The 20,125-nt window shown below is 47.5% G+C and overlaps 1 long non-coding RNA gene across 1 annotated transcript in view; it reads right to left on the bottom strand.

Annotated features, from left to right (window-relative positions):
- LOC116449454 overlaps nt 1-10,885 on the bottom strand; it is a 129,364-nt gene extending 118,479 nt beyond the window's left edge. Inside the window, exon 1 of the long non-coding RNA XR_004242387.1 lies at nt 10,536-10,885. This is a non-coding gene — a long non-coding RNA (uncharacterized LOC116449454). The remainder of the gene's footprint in view (nt 1-10,535) is intronic.
- Between the last annotated feature and the right edge of the window lie 9,240 nt (nt 10,886-20,125).

Below are 20,125 nucleotides of genomic sequence, written 5' to 3'. Positions count from 1 at the left end.
CAGCAAATGGCAAAACCGAGCCACTCCAACACCCAGGTCCATCTAAGGATGAAGAAATACTCTCTGGGGTTATATCCCCCAGCTGGGTGTCTGCCCTGCCCAGCAGCTCCAGCTGGAGGGTGCAGGCAGGGCTGTCCCTGGGGCTCATCCTGGGCAGCTTTCAGCGTTTGCTCTATCCCAGCCAGGTGAGAGAAATAAAGAATCCACCCAGCCCTCAGATCTTTTGGGCTAAAAAAAACCCCAGACTGCAATCAGAGCCTCTGGGAGGAACCTCCCAGCAGCATCAATGCAGGTGCCAGCAGGAGCAGTTTTACAAATTGCATTTAAACACACCTAGGCTTGTTATAATCTAGAGATGCAGTGGGAACAGCCAGGAATAAGTTAATTTTCACAGACACATGGCCACTGAAACCCCCTGAGGATCCTGCATGTCTGACTCACTCAAGGATGCCACTGCCTTCCAGGCAGCCACTGCCACGTCCTTGCTGCACCTGAGCTGTTCCCACGTGCATCCCAAGGAGAGGCAGGGGCAGGAAGATGATGCCAACAGATCAGCTGAGGGATGCTCGCCCTGCAGAGCTGCTCACAGAGAATCAGACACGTTCCAGAACAAATCCAGAACCTTTCTGCTGTGGACTGGCTGCAGTGCCAGCTGCCAGGTGGGACATTGCCCAGTGTTGGGGACAAAACTAGACAATGTGCAGAGTCACTGACCACCACGTATGCATCTCCCCTGTCCAGTGCAGAGGAACCCTTGGTGACTCCCAGTCTGGGGGCAGGAGGTGGGTCTGGTTCTCCAGGAACATGGACTCTGCCTGTGCTGAGGGGCACGAGCTGGGCCAGGCTTCCAACAAAGAGCTGGGATTTCATTCCAGGCTGAACAGGACCCCCTGAACACACAGAACTGCCTCCACTCAGCAGCACCTTTTCCCAGGCTGGGGATGTGTGCAGGTGGGGCAGAGTGTCCGTGGGGATTCCAGGGAGCTCCTGGGTAATGTTCACATCCCTGCTGCTCTCACTCCCGATGGAGAAGGGCTCAATGATACGTTACAGAACCACTGCTTGGAATACTCTGAAGCATCAAATATCCCATTCTGAACTGCACAGCAAGAGCTGTGAGCCTTTATTTATTCTCTAAAAAGGAGGAGTTACTAATGGCCTGGCAATCTTTAAATCCTTTTGTTTAAAGGACAGAGTATCAGAGACGTTTTCTGCTCTCCAATAACCACGGTTATTAACCACCACATAAAGGCCAGTGATATAAAATACACAATTTCCCACGATGTTTTCCTTTGAAGCAGAACTCAGGATGTGAACTCAGCTCTGCTCCGCCGCTGCCAGTGGAGTGTAGATTTTAAGTAAGTGTATCACTTGATGAAAGGCAGGATGCAAAGCAACCTTGAGCAAATGTTTCAGTCCTTGGGCAGGCTGGGACACCCTGTTGGGGTGGAGGCCAGAGCAATGCCTGAACAGAGATTAGAATGCAGGTTTTAGATCCTAAAATAAGAATATAAGAAAAGTCCTTCTGGATTAGCCCAGTGGCCCAGCCAGCAGCCTGTCCTGCCTTTGGCAGCGGCAACAGGAGGGGTTATTAAAGACACCACAAGAGCCAGAGCCATTACAGAGAATCACAGAATCATTTAGGTTCAGAAATCCATCCACAACCATCGAGTCCAACCATCCCCCAGCACAGCCAAGGCCACCCCTTACCCATGTCCCCAAGTGCCACATCCACACAGCTTTGAAGTCCCTCCAGGAATGGGGACACTGCCACTTCCTGACACACAAACCGACTCTCAAGATCATTAAATCATCAATGCACACCCCCCACAGAAAAAAAAAAAAAAAGTGAGAGAATTTTACTTTGAATCAACCCAAACTGTGTTGGGATAAAACAAATAACAAATGAAGGAAAGTTAGAGCTTGCTGGGTAAAAAACCCCATTTATTTTATAAGATGCTTTCAAAGCGTGACCCCCCACAGCCACCCTGCCTGTGCCTCACCCCAGGCACTGTCCCTGTCATGGGTTTTCATGGTTGGTTCCACGTGAAAGGGAATGGATATGCCACATTTGATATTCCTGAAGACACAGATATTCAAGGGAAAATTGTAAAAATGTATTGTAACTCAGCAAAGAGACCCAGGGTCAAGGAAGCAACGCAAAAATGCAATAAAATAGAGCAAGAATTAAATTAGTGCAAGCAATTTCTACATCTCAAGAACCGATGTAATGACAAAATCATAGGCATGCACCAGTATTACATAGAAGTTAAGACTGATAATACATCTTCATCTTTAATTTCTCTTAGATTTACTCATCTAAATGAGCAAATGCTTGGAATTTGGCCCAGATCAGGATTTCAAGCCAAGAAAACCTCAGGCTGTGGAGATCAGGGGCCCTCAGCTGTGCATTTTGCATCCTGCAGGAGACGTGGAGGTTGAGAAAGATGTGAAGCCCTCCCCCAAAATTCCTTCTACTCTTCATTCTCAGACTTCTTCCACTTCCTCCCTCTTTGTTCTCCTCTTCCTCATTTCCCACACCCAAGTGCCTCTCCTCAAACCAACGCCAAGCCTGGAATGACTGAGGCCCTGAGGATGAGGAGCCATGGGGAGGTGGCAGAGGGATGTTCCTGGTGGGGATTTGGGGCTTGGCTTAGGGCTCCAATCAGAGAGGGCAATAGGGACAGGGTTATCACCCAGCCAGCCAGAGCTCCTGGTCTTGGGATGCCTCCAGGAGGAGAAAAGTTATAGGGTGAACTCTATAGAGAAAACAGACTTAAAATTAGGTTTGGGGTTTCAAGAAGAAGAGTGGATGAGCTTGTTTTATTGGGTAATATCTGAAAGCCTGCAGGGCTGGAGGGTTAAAATACGTGCTGCTCCTTTCCTTGACAAATGGTTCATATTTCCTTCGGAGCTGAGTGTCTGCCAACAGCTCCTGTACCACAGGGTTAAACTTCAAAACACAGAGCAGGAAAAATGGGTTTCTGGTGGTTCCTTGAAGACCTATAAAACATAGGCCAAAATCCACCCATGAATCAAGTTCTTGAGCACTTTGTTCCTCTGAAAATTCATCTAATATCTGCACAAACCTGGGCTTGAACACAGCTGAGGGAGCCATTGCTATCTTTTGATAACTAATGATAAGCCTTTTATCCCCAGCAAGGATTGAGAGGATCAAGAGTAAAATGGGTTTCTGACGCTGCTGATTTGAACCCTAACCTGATACCTGACCCCAGCCCCGAGTAGAGCCCGGTGATTTACAGCTTGCAACACTCAGGATAAGCCTTTGGAGAGACGGGGTTTAATCTTAACTGAAGGGTTTCATGGTCCGCCATGAAAGCGCCTCCTAAGCCTGGAGCTGTGATGGCCATATTGTTCCTTGGAGTCACCCCACGGGACTGACACAGCCCACGGGGACATCAGCCCTCGTCCTGCATCGCTGAACCCACACCCAGCCCCTCCGAGCTGCAGATCCCGGCCAGCAGAACTTTATCCATCAGTGGTCAGCGGGTCCAGTCCTCACCTTGTCCCACAGCCCTGCCAGGGGTCCCTGGGAGCTCCACCCCTTCCATCTGCTCCTCCCCCAGCTCCTCCTGGTACCTCCCCTGTCCCCTGCCCGCTGCCACCACTGCCCCGTGAGCCCCGTGTGACACCCGCTGACCCAAGACCTTCCTCCCTGGGACTCCCCAGGCTCCCTCAGCCCAGCTCTGTGGTCCCCCAGGCCCCCATTTTGAACCCCAACTCCCACTGACCAAAGCTATGCTCCCCTGGCCCACAGCCGTGTCAGAACCAGCTACCAGCGGCTGCTGCCTCTGCAGACTTTCCCAAATTAATCCCTGTGGCCCCAACACTAAACATCACCCACCTGTATGTGATTGTTCCTAAATGAAATGCATCCGAACTCACTGAGCACTCTTCAACAAATGCCTTCCCTGCCTTTGTGGTATTTTTATAACCTGCATCTCAAGTGCCTTTCTAGTGCATCATCCCATATATAATGAAGAAATACCAGACACGGATATAACACTGGAACAGATGCTCCTACCACCCAAATGAATAATTTCAACATTAATTCAAAAATCTTTAGAGCAGTCAGGATGCCAACATGCAGAGGATTATCAGCCAAGGGAAGAGAAATTTAATGTATGCAGGTAAAGGCAAATTTGTTTTTCATGAGCACCACATACTGAACTGAGCTGCTATAGGTCAAACCTATAGCAGGTGTTTCTTGCAAGAGGCAAGGAGGAGGTTTTCTCTCAGGCTTACATTTTGATATCCAAAGCTAATTCCTTTAAATGCCATTAGTTTTGGTGCCCTAACCAAATTAATCCCAGTTCACATTCAGTAATCAAACCTTTTCAATCAGATGCTGGGAGCTAAAAGGTAATCAAGTGCTATAACTGACTTGACTCGGGGGTTTGAAACCATGAAGGATGGAGCCCTTCTGGAGCCAGTCTGGTGCCTGACTGAGGAGCTCCCCTGGCTGTTCCCGAAATCTCTCAGACAACATGTCTGGGAAGCCCAGGACTGATCCCCTTCCAGCAGGCTGCTTCTGCCCCACTCAGATTTCTGAGAAGATTATCACACTCAGATTTCTCTGAAGTCATCTCCTTTTCATTCCCCCAATCAGATAAAAGGCCCAGACAGGAACCCAGGGAATGGATGTACTGCTTCCAAAGGATGCAGATTTTCCTCTCCTTATCACCCTTCCCCAGCCAAGTACACAACTATCATTAACTGCCCATTGTCCCAACACAAAGTCAGAGGAAGAATTCCTGTCAGGTGCTTCAGTGGGCTCATGTTAGATCCAGGGAGAAAGGATTTCATTAACCCAAAGGGATGGATTTGGGTGTTATCCGTGTTGTCTCAGCCAAAGGCTCAGCCCTTCCATTGCCATCCCAGCTGCTTCCTCTCAATGCCAGGCAAGTTCCTTCATCCCAGTAATCTGTGGAATGATCCAAGCTCCAGGGAAGAGTGTGAGGCACAAGGACACTCCCTGCCCTTGGTGTTTGATGGGGATCAGAATTGCAAAAGTGCTTTTGATTATTGGCTGCTGTCAATCAATGACAGCCCCAATTATAACAACAGCAAAGAGAGCACGTGGCCACCAATAAATTTACAAGGATTGATTTTCACATACCAGCACAGCAGTAATACAGACTCCCATTCAAGGAGACCTTATTAACCAGCCAGGCTATGCAGCAGTAAAACAAGAAATTGCACTGAACAGGAATGTAATCCCCATGGACCTTCTCCTTCCCCACAAAATTCTAGTTCAACATCGATTTTTTATGTTGAACAAACACATCATGAGGCTGAAATGAGATAGGTGGATTCATCTTGAGCCTTTTTCTGCTAAAAAAATGTCTAGGAACAAGGTGAGAAAGCCCTGTAATTACTGATCCAGGATTCATTTCATTCATTTGCAATGCAGCTCCCTCCTGACCTTCCTCCAACGCCAGTGTTCACACACACCCCACAGTATCAGCTTGGGTTGCTCCACCTCCAGTGGGGCAGCGAGTTTCAGGGTACTGGAATGAACTGGAACTTGAGAACCTGCAGTTTTTATTCCTGGTGTTACCTGGTTTTGCTCAGTACCTCTTGCCTCCCACCTCTCCTCACCATCACAGCATCACCACAGGGAGCAGCTCTTGGTACGGGGGAGAGGGAGCTGGATGAAAAGAAGGGCCCTGGTTTCTATCCACAAAATCCTGGGCAAAAGCTGGAACACCACATTTGTCAGCAGTTTTGCACCATTCTGCTGCAGCACTGAGCTGGAACCTCACAGGTACTGTTGGGGCAGGGAGGATGAGCCACCTCACTGGTTCTCAGTGACAACAAAATGCACTCAGGTCCCACTAACTGCTCAGCTCCTGTTTGGCTTTAAAGCTGCCAAAATATCAGTGGTTACTGAGGAAGAAGATGGGGAGGGTGAGGCCCAAGGAACCACATTCTCCCAGCACTGCAGCTCCAGCTGCTGCACATCTTCCAGCACAGACTGATTGCAGGTCCCGAGGCTTTTGTTATTGTTTCATACTCCAGAGAGTAAATTCATCAGGAAAAAGAAAAGCAGCAAACCCTAGAAAGCACCAGACATTTCTAACCTGAGTGACAAACGTTGAGCACTGGGGAGGACTGGAACACAACCAGTGAGAACAGGGACAAAACACAGATGAGCTGGTGGCCCTGGAGCAGCCTCAGGGTCCCAGAAGGGTCATCTTGCTGGATCTGAAATTGGATGGGTTTCAAAGCATGTTTACCTAATTCTGCAGTTCCAATTACTGCAAATTCTAGAGCAGGCAAAGCCTTGTTATTATTCCTGCCCAAACACACCCCCAGCTCACTGAGACACTGCACTGCCAGTTGAACCAACAAACCCAGCTGGGGAGGAAACACTGCCAGGACGTGGCTCCCGCTCTTCCAGCCACATTCCCACCACTGACCGAGGTAGGAATGATCCCATGCTGCCCAGGACAGCCCCAGCAGAGCCCCTTTCTGCAGGCTCTGGGGGTGTTTGTGGGCACAGTCAGGGCTTTTTGCCCCTCTCAAGGAGCTGCAGAATTGAGCCAGGCCAGGGATCCATCAGCCCTCACCAGCATTCCTCTGTACCAGAGGCTTTATTTTAAGTAGAGCAATCCTTTCTTTTGTCACTGAAGTGGAGTTTTAAAATGTCTCTCTTGTAAATGTGCCAAAAATAAGAGCATAATTTATTCATTTCCTCTATGTGCATTTTGTTCCTGGTTATCTTTCCAACTCCTTGACTGCTGTGAAAAGTTAAAAAAGGGAAGAAAAGGAAAAAAGCACCTCTAAAGGTTAAAACTTTGAGCCAATTTCAACTTCAACATACATTAGAGAAGTGTATTTTTCATTCATTCCTCCTGGTGACATTTCAAGCTTTGTTACAAATCAATCAGCATTTCCAAAAGCATTTGGAGAAGCAGGAAACTATAGTAGCTACAAATTCTACAACCTCTATTATTCTTGCTATTTCACTCGTTTGGATGAAAAACATTTCAAAGGCTATTTTAAAGGAAGCAAAGATCTGTCTGAAGTTTCAGGACAGACAAAAGATTTCTGTACAATGTTTCAACAGCAGAATAAACTTTAGCAATATACACAGAATTTATTTCATCATGAATTTGGTCAAGCATTCAAGAGGATGGAGCCTGGAAGAGAGGGAAGAGATACAAATAACACAACTCTGTATGATGTGGAAATACTGGGAAATAGGGAATGTACCTAAAAGTCATAGAAGACAGATTTAAGGTGGAAGTTCTAGAAGCTTCCTTCAGCGTGGTACTTATCACCCAAGGTCACAGAATCATTAAGGATGGAAAAGACCTTCAAGATCATCAAGTCCAACCTTCACAGCACATCTCAGAGTGCTGCATCTACTTTTTGAACACTTCCAGGGAGGTGACTCCACCACTGCCCTGCGCAGCCCACGCCGATGTTCAACCACTCTTTCAGTAAAGCACTTTTTCCTGATATCCAACCTGAACCTCTGTAGTGCAACTTCAAAACCAATTTATTCTAGTGCCCCAGGAAGGAGCACCTCAGCTCCTGACAGCAGTGCTGACAGCCCAGCAGTGTTGTGCCAGGGGTGTCCCCTGGAACTCAAACGCATCAGTTTTACCTCCCCAGTGCCAGCAGCAGCAGTGCAGGTGTCCTGTGGGATGGGACACACGGGCTGCCCTCGGCCTGAAGCTGAAGAGAGCAGCGGTCACTTGGCTGTCCCTGCTTGCTGCAGGAGCACCTTGTGCCATGAGGGGCCAGCACAGCCCCGTGTCCTGACCCTCGTCACCCTGGGCAGCCCCACAGCCACCCCTGCCCTGCTCCCCTGCCCTCCCCATCCCACACTGCTGCAGTCCCAGCAGGAGCAAACACTGCAGCCTGATGGAGGCTGAGCCCCAGGGCCAGGCAGGAAGCAGTGCAGATAAATGGTTATCTCCATTTGCACAGCCTGGCTGCCCGGGGTTTTAATCGGGGAGTAATTGCTCCTGTTTGTTTGGGAAACTCGAAGGGATCAACCATCAGTCAGGCTCAGAGAGGAAGCTGTGCCTGGGAGAGGACAAGGAGGAGCAAGAAGCCCTCAAACCTGCACACTGCCAGCCTGGCAAAGCTCTGGCTGCCACATACCCACCATATGCCCACTTTGTACCCACCCAGGCTGATCCCAGGTGGGCAGAGCAAACCCAGCAGCCTTGGAGAATGGGCACAGCCCTCCCCAGATGACACATCTCCTGACTTGCCCCAGCTCAAGGCAAGCAGAAAGCAGCTGGAATCACACTGTGCCCAGCCTGGGCAGCAGTGCAGGGGGAGGAGGACAGAGGTGCCACATGATGGATCACCTCCAGCTCGCAGCTTGTCACTCCTGGTTACCATCATTCCAAAGGAGGAGGAAAATCTGGGCCTCTGAGTGACGTTATTCTCTATCTGGAGTCTGGGGAGCACCACAGAGGAGGCTGGGAAGAGCCTTTTCCATGAGTGATAAGCAACCCCTCCTCACTTCCCATTTGCTGCCACGCTTCCCAAGCCAGGCTGGGATAAAGCTCCCCTCAGCCCCCAGATGGAGATGGATAACGGAGCTTAAAGTGACACGAGGTCACACAAAGCAGTGCTTTGAGCTGGAAAATGGGAATGCTGTGCATTATTGTACAAGGGCCCCCAGCCCTGTGGCAGCTCCTTCAGCCACTGCTGCAGGATGGTTTTCAAACACTGCCTCCGGAGGGAATGCACACAGATACTGCTGTGGAAATCAAAAAAGGGCAGTTCTGCTTCCAGCATTCTGTGACCTGTCCAGATGGATGCTCTCATGCCCCAGGCTGTCTTTTCCTCTTATCCAAACTCAAATGAGAAAGAAATTCCACTCTGCTCCTCATGACTCAACAGGAGGGTCTCCCTGACCCTTTTGGCTCTTTAGTCTCAGTGTAAATCATTTTAAATCAATTCTCACTCCATTTTCCTTTGCAGAATTCATCCATGCAGGAATGAATAGAGTAGAACTTGCCATCAAACTTTGTTCAATCACACTCTGGCAAATTTAAATTCAATCCCCTTTTGCTGATACCTTTGCCTGTGATTCTTTAGGCGACACAAGTCACTCATCTGTGACACAAGGTATGGGCACAGCTGAAGCAGCTCCACGAGCAGCAGTGGATGAAATAATAATAATTCATGGTTGGGAGATAAGCAAGAAACGAATCCCCATTTAAAAACCCTGCACAGATGCCTCTAGCAGGTTCCTGCTTGTCTTTATGGTTTCATCGGAGCTATTTCTGTTCCAGGATGTTATATTTGTAATATTTTTTTTATTGTGTAGGAAACAGCTTATTTGATCAATTTGCCCTGTTTTTCTGTTCATGAATTTAGTGGGAGGTTAATCATTTCCCTGGGTTTACTAGAAATTACCTGCCAGATATAATTGCAGTAAATAAAACTTACTCTGGAGCTCAGACTTGTGTGGTTCAAAACAAATGCCTGCAATTACTGCATTTGTGGAGCATGAGCTCAGGAGAGCAGGAACACGGGGAAGGAAATTAGTCTGGGGTCTTAAAAGGCACCTAAGGACTGCAAGTGCATGTTCCCTGGCAGCTGGTCAGCAAATCCCTACAGACATCCTGCTAAATGCTGCCTTGCTGTCCTGGAGAGGCAGCAGTGGCTGTGCTGTGCAGAGGGCAGTGGCCTGTGCCTGCTCCCTGCACATCCCAGGCTGCTGGGGGAGCAGGGATGTGACTCCAGAAAGTGCTCAGCAGTTGCTCAATGCCCCTTGATCCTTCCCCCATGCAGCACAGTTCTGATATTTTCCTTACATTTACTCTTTTCTGTCACAGTTTGAGCTGCCTTCGACACGCTGTTAAATCAGGTGCCCTCTCCTGCAGCTGCAGTGCCTTTGCCACCTGTTGACAGCTCTGTCTCACACAGACACGCCTGAAAAACATTCAGGTTATGCATCAACCCTGTGTGTGACCTGCAGGGAGGGCTGGGAGCAGGGGCTCAGGGCACCCCTGGCACCCAGAAATCTGAGGAACAAGCTGCATTTGTGCTTCCAGCCTTTGCTGTCCCTCAGGACCCTGAGATCAGCTCCAATGTGTGGGGGCAGGAGTGGATAATAAGGATTTTTTGCTTATTAAGAAAAAGATTTATTTTGGAAACATGCCCCTGCATTTCTCTCAACACTGCACAGTAAAATGCACACGTAAGGAGGGCAATTTCCTACAAGTCTGCAATTTAAAAAAAAATCCCCTTTAGAGCTATTCCTAATAAATACTGCTTTTAGATGCTGAGCAGAATGACTGGAAAATACTCCGTGTTCTTTACTGGCTTCCTGAAGCAAAAGCCTCAAAATCTATCCCCCAGCAAGAGCCATCTCTGAGGTTACATATCCCTGCACTCCCCTTGCAATAATCCCTTTTACATTAAAAAATAATGAGCTTCATCTCATTTGCAGATTCTTAAAAGCACCGAATCCTGTGGTCACTTGGCAATAGGAACGCACATCTCATAAATAGTAAATGAAAACAGAGCTCTCTTACCTTCCCCCAGAAGCAGGGCTGAAAGCTGGGCAGTCCCACAGGGAAACAGATTCCTTTCAGGAGGCTCTCATTCCAGAATGGCTGAAATTCCTGCCCAGGGAGGCTTGTTTGGGGGAAGACAGAGGGTTCTGCTGGACATTTAAAATGCTTGTTTCACTATTCCCATCTTGATAAACCTCTCCATAAATGCAATTCTTTCTTGTAGTGGAGAAGTGCCAGAGCTCCTGGTAAAACCCAAATCAGTCATTTTTATGGGGAACCTGCACAAATGCCTGTTTCACCAAAGAGGAAATTTGGGAAGCATCTACAGCTAAGCAGAACAGAGCAGCTCGCTGAAATGAGTGCCTAAAGGCAGCTGCAACCAGAGAAATGAGATCTATAATACAAGGCTTTGCCAAAAAAATAGACTTCTCTGTTTTCCCCCTTTCTTCCTAATATACTTGTGCACTTTCTTTTGTAATAAAACCTCCCCAGAACAGGCAGTCCCTCACTATGGATGTGTGTGTTGTGCCAAAGCTGTGGTCCAGCAGTGAGGTTACTGCAATAATGGGCTCCAGACATCAAGAGTAAACCTTTTTTTTTTATTTTTAATAAATCCATAAGTCTAAAGAAAGGCCTTTAAAATTTACTAGATATAAAACCAACTCAATTTTATAGGAGCAGGGTCTATAGGAGCTGCTCTTGCAGCCATCTTATCATTCCTTAGCGAGGGATAATGCTCTGTTAAGTTCTAGTAAATGCTTTAAAATACACAGGAGACTCAGCCTTTTCACTGATATTTTACCATTCTGTTGGGTTTCACCTTGGCCTGTGCTCTGGCATTCCTCATGTACCACCAGGTCTCCTGTTGGCTTCCTCGCATGGATTTCCAGGTCAAAAGCAGAGGGGTTTGGTGTAGGATTTTGACAAGCACCTGATGTGTGGGTACTCAGTGACCCTCCTGGGATGATGGACAGTCACCCCCATGGCCCAGCACATAAGGACAGAGGCTCCTTGGCCAGCAGCCTCCTCTGGCCTTGCAGTTTGCATGTGAAAGCCACAGGCAGCCAGACCAGCGGGAAGCAGCTCTGCTCAGCCACCCCCTGAGCATCAACAGCACAAGGCCACAGTTCCACACAAGACATAAAAACCCTTTAAATGTATTTTGATAACTCCCAGGGTTGGGTGATCAACCAGGCCTGGATTAGTAACTCAAAATCTTTGGGTTCAGTTCCCAGCCGACCACAAACTTCTGATCTGAAGTTGGCCAAATACATGCTCTGCTCTGGAGCTCTTTGTTCTCCATAAACCAGGTGCCCAGAGAAGCTGCTCCATCCCTGAAGTGTCCCAGGCCAGGTTAGATGGGGCTTGGAGCAATCTGGGATAGTGGAAGGTGTCCCTGCCCATGGCAGGGGGTGGAATGAGATGGCTTTTAAGGTTCCTCCCAACCCAAACCATTCCATGATCCGATATCACAGCCCTGCCACAAATGGGGATGGTGGGATGCTGAAATGCAACATAACAGTCACTGATGGACTGTAAAATGTCTCTATCCCTTTGAATGAAAAAATGAAAACTTAAATAAAACTCTGAGCAGTGCAGGAGCTGGAGGGGCTGTAGGAAGCCGTGGATGGCTGGGGGCAGAGGGGGATCCGGGGCTGTTGGAGCAGGCGGGGCCTCCGAGGGCTCCTCTGCTCTGGGACTCAGCATGGCAGCTCCTCAGCTCTGCTCTCTGCATTCCTTCCTGGAACATTATCTGAAAGCAGCACATTCCCTTTGATTGACTTCACCGTATGGAAAAATACCTTCTAAGAGTCACAGCTCCTTTTATAGAATACTTGTATTTATTTAGTAAAATAATTGGAAATCTGCTTGTTGGTTGGGTACAAAGTCATTTCCTAAGGCCCATGTTTTTAAAGTGGGATGAGAACAGCTCCAGAACCTGTCAGTCTCTCACAGTTTCTACTGTATGTCAGGGGCAGCACAAAAATGAACCATTGTTTTAAATTATTATGGCTGAAAGAACCCATATTTTTGTTGTCAAGATCTCAAACTGACTCTGCCACGATGCTCCATATGTTCTCTTGCCGTAGATTAAAAGATCAGACAAATTCTAATTTATCCAGTTGGGGTTGTGTCCCTACAGCTGCCCTTTTGGAAGAGCCATGCTCCAGCCTGGGAGCTGCTCTGGCAAAGCTGCCAGGGAAGCACACAGAGAAAGGCGAGAGAGGAAGAGGCGGCTCAAAGGCTTTGTCCTCCATGGTCAATAACACAGAGAAGAGGTTGTGCACATGTTAATTAGCTCCAATTTGCAGCCTGAACTGTAGAAACAGCAGTTTAATAACCTTGGCTGGTAAAAGAGGAGAGGTAGGAGCAGGGGGAAGGATGCAGGGAATGCTGGGGTGGGTGTGCAAGGACCAGCCTGTCCCGCACCAGGTGGGTGCCACTTGAGCAAAGCTCAGGCCCTGCTGCACTTCTGCTGCCTGGACAATAAAACCTCTGATTCCAACAGGAACTGAGCTATGCTCAGCATGTCAGAAGAGCCCATCAATCCAATCTCCTCCCTGGGAGAGCAGGAGAATCACAGGATCACAAAATCCCAGAACGGTTGGTTTGGAAGGGACCTTAAAGCTCATCCCATTCCACCCCCTGCCATGGGCAGGGACACCTTCCACTCTCCCAGGCTGCTCCAAGCCCTGTCCAGCCTGGCCTTGGACACTGCCAGGGATCCAGGGGCAGCCACAGCTGCTCTGGGCAACCAGAGAGAAACACACAATTTCTGATCTTCCTCATTAAACACTCGATAATCCAAAGGATTGGGGGTGCCCCTAATGCCACCCTAAGGCAACGAGGAGCAGCTGGGCATTGGGCAGAGGCTCTGTCCTTGCTCCACACCAGCCAGGCAGGATGAGCTGGAGTCGCTGCAATTCCCTTTGGGAGGAAACTGTTGCTGTTGCTGCTCACGCGAATCTCACACACACAGCACTGCACTTACTGCCAAGTGCGTCTTCAAACATTCCCTCTCAAAACACACATGTAAGGAAGAGAAAACTCCTACAAATCACCCATTTCCCTGAACATGAGGAGCATCGTGGTGTCTCGCTGTCACCGCCGCTGCCAGGAGCCCTCCTCGAGCTCTTCCACTGCAGCCATCCTCACCCTTGTAGTACAAACAGTCCCCACCAGTGCCCTGCCCAGCCAACTTCAGGGCTCCCAGACCTTCCAGCCAGAGAGGATGTAGCTCAGCTGATTAAATTTGTACTCCAGCCAGGAGGAGGCTTTAATGTGGAGATCACGGAAGCAATCATGCACCTGAACATTTCCAGATGCCCTCGGGACATTCCGGCTCCATCCTACTGTCTAAGCGGGTTTTCAGTGTTTATGCAGGGAAAAATAACTCAAGGAAAAGAAAAAATCAAAGGTGTGAGATCAGGTGTTGGACACCTGAAGCACACAACTCAATATAAACTACTCTAGGTCAACTTTTCTGGGTGATTTTAATTATCACGGAGAACGGTTTGGGTTGGACCTTTCAGATCATCTCATTTCAACCCCCTGCCATGAGCAGGGACATCTTCCACTGACTAATTAAATGATTATTCATATATCAAGACACCACATCCAACAAGTTTTGTATGATCAGCTGAGTATTGATAATTTATTTGTGTTTATGTAGGACACTCAGCACTAACATTGACATTTCTAATGTGTTTGGAGCATTATACAAACAGAGGGATTTTTGCCTGCTTAGCATTACATATTATGCATCTGTCCTACACTGTGCCAGCTTTCCTGCCGCTGGATTTTCACAGTGGTAGGAAATAACAGGGATAAAGGGATTAAAAAGCAATGATTTTCAGTAAAGCCTTATAGGACATGTCGGCTATGATCTCAGCTTACTTGTCTTCTCTACACCAGTAAAACACTCTCATAGTAGACAGATTTATGGCTTAAATGCAGACAAGTGTGTAAAAGAAATATTTTGCTTATAGCTTCTACATACTTTCAAACATTCCCTGTGATTATAATGGCTTCTGAAGTCTCTTTCCAATGGGGTGATTTGCAGTTCAGAAGTTAAAATCAGGGCCCTCCTTTGGCCTCGGTGCCAGCTAAAGGTCATGACTGAAGTGTGGTGTTTAGCAATTCCAAATAATTGTATCCAGACTTCAAACATGCCACGCTTTGTCACAGCTGCCACAGAAGGTCAAACTGAATTTAAATTCTGTTTATCTTTGTATTAATAGAGCTACAGTTCAGGCTATGCCATGTAAAATACAGTTCTCAGAGCAGTGGCTGTGCTTCCTCCCAGGGAGAAACACCACAGGGACTGTGGGGACTGAGGGACTACAACCACGAGAAACAAGAGAGGGAAATTCAAAGCCTGTGAAGCCTCATTTCACAGACGAGGAGCAGTTTCACAGCTCAGCCAAGGCCATGCCTGTGTGTGTGACAGACCCAACAACTGAATCGACAACTCCTGAACCATAACTCCAGAAGGAAAACTCTGGGTCACTCCTGTGACATCTCCCTCTGTGCTCATCCCAGCCCAGGGCTCCCAGGAGCTCCAGGAACTGCCACCCACCCATACACACAGGGGACAAGCTTACAGTTAAGATTATTTCTGTTAAAACAGATTATCACTGGACCTGCTACAAAAGAGTCATGCCCAGTCCCCCAGCACAAACACCAATATATTCATTTATACAGATAAGTCTCCAAATTCCCATTGTGTCCATTGGCCATGAGCATAAGATTTTTGTTGCAGATCACTGATTCCTTGAGTAAAATGGATTTGCAGCAGCCTCTGATCTTTCTCCACATGTGGGAAGGACAAAGCAACTGCTTTACCTGCTTCACCTTTGTGCTACTTTTTCCTGAGCACAGACCTTTGTCTCAGAGATAGATGGGAGGCAATAAAGGATGGGGTTGGTGTGTTTGGTTTTTTAAACGTCACTATACAGCAAATATGCAGTCAAGATATTAAATATTTAAGTTTACCTAATGCAGAGGAATTTCATCTATTTCATACCAAATCAGGAAAAAAATCCTCGAACCATAATCATTGAGATGCGAAATCCAATGTTAATGCACAGAAATACCGAGCTAAAAAGATCTTAGTTTGTCCAAGGAACACCCCATTGGGGATTTCTCTCTGCAAAGCAGATCTGTAGAGCTACAGATGTCAGCTCAATTCCTCATCAGGTCCAGGAGCTTCCAAGTTAATTTCACACTAAGAAGGTTTCAACAAACCAGACACAGGAAAAATTCACTTCAAATGAAATATTCAATTCTTTGACATGGTCAAAATATTCAGAGTGGAGAGCTATGGGGGGAGAAAAGGTGGCCAGGAGCTGGTTTTTGGGCTGGGCACATGGGAAGCAGCAGCTGAAGGGGTGGGAAGGAAGGAAGAACTCTATGCTGCCTGGAGAAGCTCCTTCACATCCTGGCCATAAGGAATTGCAAATCCAGCTCTTAAAACCCGAGTTAAGCCCACACCTGTGAGAGCTGCCCTGTCTGAGCAGCACCTCTGCTCCAGGATGGCTGGGAGCAGCAGGGGTTTGACTGGAGACAGGGCATCACTTCTGCTATCAGGAGATGCAGAGAAATGTTTCCATGGGTGTTCATCCATTAGCACACGACAGGACTGGGTGTCATAGGTTAGCAAGCATAGTCCCGGAAGGGACGTCCTTGCTAAGGGGTGCTTACAGTTTCCTCTGGGAACTGATAGAACCTATCAGCTGGCCAGTTTGAATATGGACGATTCTCTAAGCCACTTAAAGTTGTGATCACCTCTGTGATCCACATTTAAGAATAGGCAAACTCCCCCCCAAGCTCTCTCTCGTTTCCGGCGCTGGGACAGGTGGCTGCGGGCCCCGTGTGGGGGCCAGCAGGCCCAGCCAGGCCCTGCTTGGGCCAGGCCGGGCCGGGCCACGGCCATCCTGGAGCCATGGACCTGTTCCAGCCATGGAACCCCCCCCACTGCCTTGCCGTGGGCAGCCGGAGCAGCTCGGCTCTCCCCCCTCTCCACTGCGATAAGAAAGATTCAACATTCCAGCTGCAAAGCTGCAAGGCCGAGGTGAGATTAACCCTTTTTATTGCTGTGAAGAGCTGAAAACCTGAGGGAAGAGAGAGAGGAGATGCTTAAAGCTGAAATTCTGTTGTGAAGCTATGATATATCAGAGTATCCTGTTGTAATTTCATGAAGATATGGGGGGTGGAGTGTTCAACTCGTGAGCAGAAGCACCTGCGCTGAGATAGGCAGATGCTGATGCAGCTGTAATTTCATGAGAAGTTTGGACAGGGAGAGATGAACCAGATGAGGACTTTTGCTCCAAACGGGAAAGGAGAAAACCTCAGTCCGTAGAGATGAACCAGATGAGGACTTTTGCTCCAGATGGGAAAGGAGAAAACCTCAGTTCCTAGAGATGCTCCCAGAGATAGTCCTAAAGATGAAGATGATGAAGACCCTTTGCTCCCAGGGAAGGAGAAGGGCCTCTGTTTTTGTTTCTGAACGGCTCAACCTTAAAATTGTACCCCAAAAAACTTCAAGAGTGGACCCTCGAAAGCAGTTGCGGGAAAAGCTGCAAGTCGGGGGAAAGGACTCACACGCAGGCAGAGAGACTCCTCTTCCTAAATGGACTGAACAATATTTGGAAGTGGGCGGCTGGCTCGTTGTGATAATGTTTTCATAGCATGAGCAAGAAGAGACTTCTCTTTCTAAATGGACTGAACAAGGTTATTATGGAAGTGGTAAACAGACTGAACATCTTAAGGGTTGTCTTTTCACATTGTCAGTGGGAGAAGGGAGGAAGGTGGGGGGAGGAGGAGAGTTCTGAAGGTGGTATAATTTTTTTTTTCTTCTTTTAGGTCTGTTAATAAACTTCTTTATATTCTTTCAAGTTTGGTGCCTGTTTTGCATTTCTCCTAATTCTTATCTCACAGCAGATAAACAGTAATGAGTATTTTGGACCAAACCACTACACTGGGCTGGACAGGAGTGTCATGCTCCGTGTGTTACCACATTTACTCTTGCAATAAAAACAAATTGTGTGCTTGCAATGAAACTCCTCAATTGTCTTTAAGGAGCTTTGGCTTTCTAAGAAGCTTTGGGGGGTTCCTTGCAAAGTGATGAAATGAGATTAGAGTCCCTCCTCATGAAACATTCACACGACAGATCGTTTGGGGAAAGATACATCAACCACAAGGAAAAGCTTCCCAATTAATAATACATAAGAGATGTAAGATGGAATAGTGTGTGAAATGACTGACCTGCTTTAGAAACACTGCTGGGTGGCATTTTAGCTCCTTATTATAGAATTCCCTGCATAAATCCATCCAGTTGTTCCCATCTCCCTCCATGTTGTCACTAACAGGAAGGGGGAACCACAACAGCCTTTGCTACTGAAGAGCTGGAAAACACATGCAATTCCAGGGAGTGATCCGGGGAGCAGGATCTTCCCAGGACAAAACAAAGCCCGAAATCCCTGGGTCTGTAGCAGCCCTGTGGTTGCTGCTCACACCCAGATGTTTGTGCAGTCCATGCTCACATGATCACAGCCACACTGCTGCACCTGCAATCACTTACAGCAGTTGTGCATGCAATTATTATCCCGCATGCATAATTGGGAGTGCATTATGCAAATAGCTAGTTATTGAGGTAATTGGTCATTGGCTTACACAGTTACTCGTGGGTAATTTGTGCTGTGCTGGTACCTTTCTGAATAAATCCAGCACATTCAGGCAATTCACTGTCCACATCCAAAACCTGAGTGAAGAGAAACCTCACCGGGTTCACCTGACTGACAAAAAGTGTCGTCCACACTAAGAAACTGCTAGCACAACATACAAACTGCAGAATCTCTTCCTCTGCTAAACTCACACATCAGTCTTCAGCAAGAATCATACACCTCCAAAAATTCTGACTGTTCCAAACTGTGCCCACAGACTTATTCTGATCTCCCATCCCTCGGGACCTGCTGCTGTTGGGACCGAGCAAGATTTTCACCTGCCCAGGAACAAGAATCTTTTATGGTGCCCCTTCTGCCTGTCAGTCCCACTTGCTGCCACTTTGCAGTTTGTATTTCTGTATAGAGAGGCACGCCAGAATCCCACAGCACAGTGCAGGGAAATGGATTATGCACACACTCAGGACGTTAAGCAGCTTAATGGCAGGATGTCTGCTCCAGAGAGAAAAGGCACGGACGTGCGTGACAGGTCACCCAGGGCTCTATTGTTTTATTATTATCCAACCTAATTTAGACCCTCTTAAAGATTTAAAGGCCTGCTCCCCAAAATGCCAGGCACTGGACCGATCCAAACCAGGTCTCTGTCCCAGAGCTGCAAACAGGTCCAGGGAAGGAACAGGAGGAGTGGGCACAGGAACAGCAGCAAATGTCACACTCCTTTCACAGCACTTTTGGAGACAGAGATGAACCAGGAAAGCAGCTGAATGCAAAGACAATGGAGGAATAAGGGGATGAAGCCAGAGGGCACAAGAGGAGAGAAGATGAGAACAAAGAGGCAATTGAAAAGCCCAAACAGTGGGAAATCTCATTTTCCTGGTAACTTCTCTTTTAAGGCCGCTTGAGCAGGAGGAATGTTTTGGAAGAGTACTCAGTTCTGCCGGACAGGAAAGTATTGGCAGAGGTTGTAGCTCAAGCAGTTCCTGAAAGATGACACAGAGAGGAAAATCCACTGCCCGTCCGCCTCAGTGCAAACCTTCCCCTTGCACCAGGAGGTCCTGCAGCAGCTCCTCCGGAGCTGTTGGCACCTCACAGCCTGGGGGAGAAACCCCAGCTAAGCCATCAACTCATTTGGCTCCTTCCTGCACTAAAACACTCATTTGCAGCCTGTAGGAATGAAAGATGTTTTAACTCCCATCTCAACATTATTCTCATTCCTGGTGTTTTGATGTTGTGAAAACTGCCTAGAAATGAAGACACCAGCTTAAGATTGTAAAATTTTAATGCTTACTGTATTTCTCCTCCTTTTTGTTTGCAGGGAGCTTTTAGGTCCATCAGGTTTATGCCTTTCAAGGATGGATCTATGCTGCTAAGAAAGTGAAAATAAATTCCCTACCCTGAAACAAAGAACTGAAGCCATTCGAAACATTGTGGGTTTTCCAAAACGCATCTGCCATTGCATTACTTCCACATCAGGAATAAGTGATAGATGGGAAAGGAACATCCAGACAGATGAGACCAGCCCCTGTGAAAGGAAAAGTGTCTTTTTGGACGACATTGATGAGTTCCTTTTGAAAATTCAATTTCCTTATGTATGAAAAACTTCACTTTTACTGTTACCCAAGTGACCTTCTGGGCTCTCAGAAAAAAATTCATTGCCTCAGGAGGAAATCTGAAGCATTAACGGCAAACCATATTTGTTACATATTTAACTTATTGTTAACACCTATTAAAAATTGTTAAACCAATCTTTAAAATAATTTCCTGATAAGGTACCACTTCAGGACATGCCTGGAGGAGGTGCTGAGCTCTGCCTGTCATGGACAGCAGGGCCTTTTCACCCAGGTTGTGCTCAGCAAACTCTGCCCACAGATTGCAACGCTTTGCGCAGAGCAGGAGAATGAAGAATATCCCATGTACTTTTGGGGT

This window comes from Corvus moneduloides, chromosome 11 (genome assembly GCF_009650955.1).
Source record: "Corvus moneduloides isolate bCorMon1 chromosome 11, bCorMon1.pri, whole genome shotgun sequence".
Taxonomy (NCBI): Eukaryota; Metazoa; Chordata; class Aves; order Passeriformes; family Corvidae; genus Corvus; species Corvus moneduloides.
This window is presented reverse-complemented; position numbering and strand designations above follow the sequence as displayed.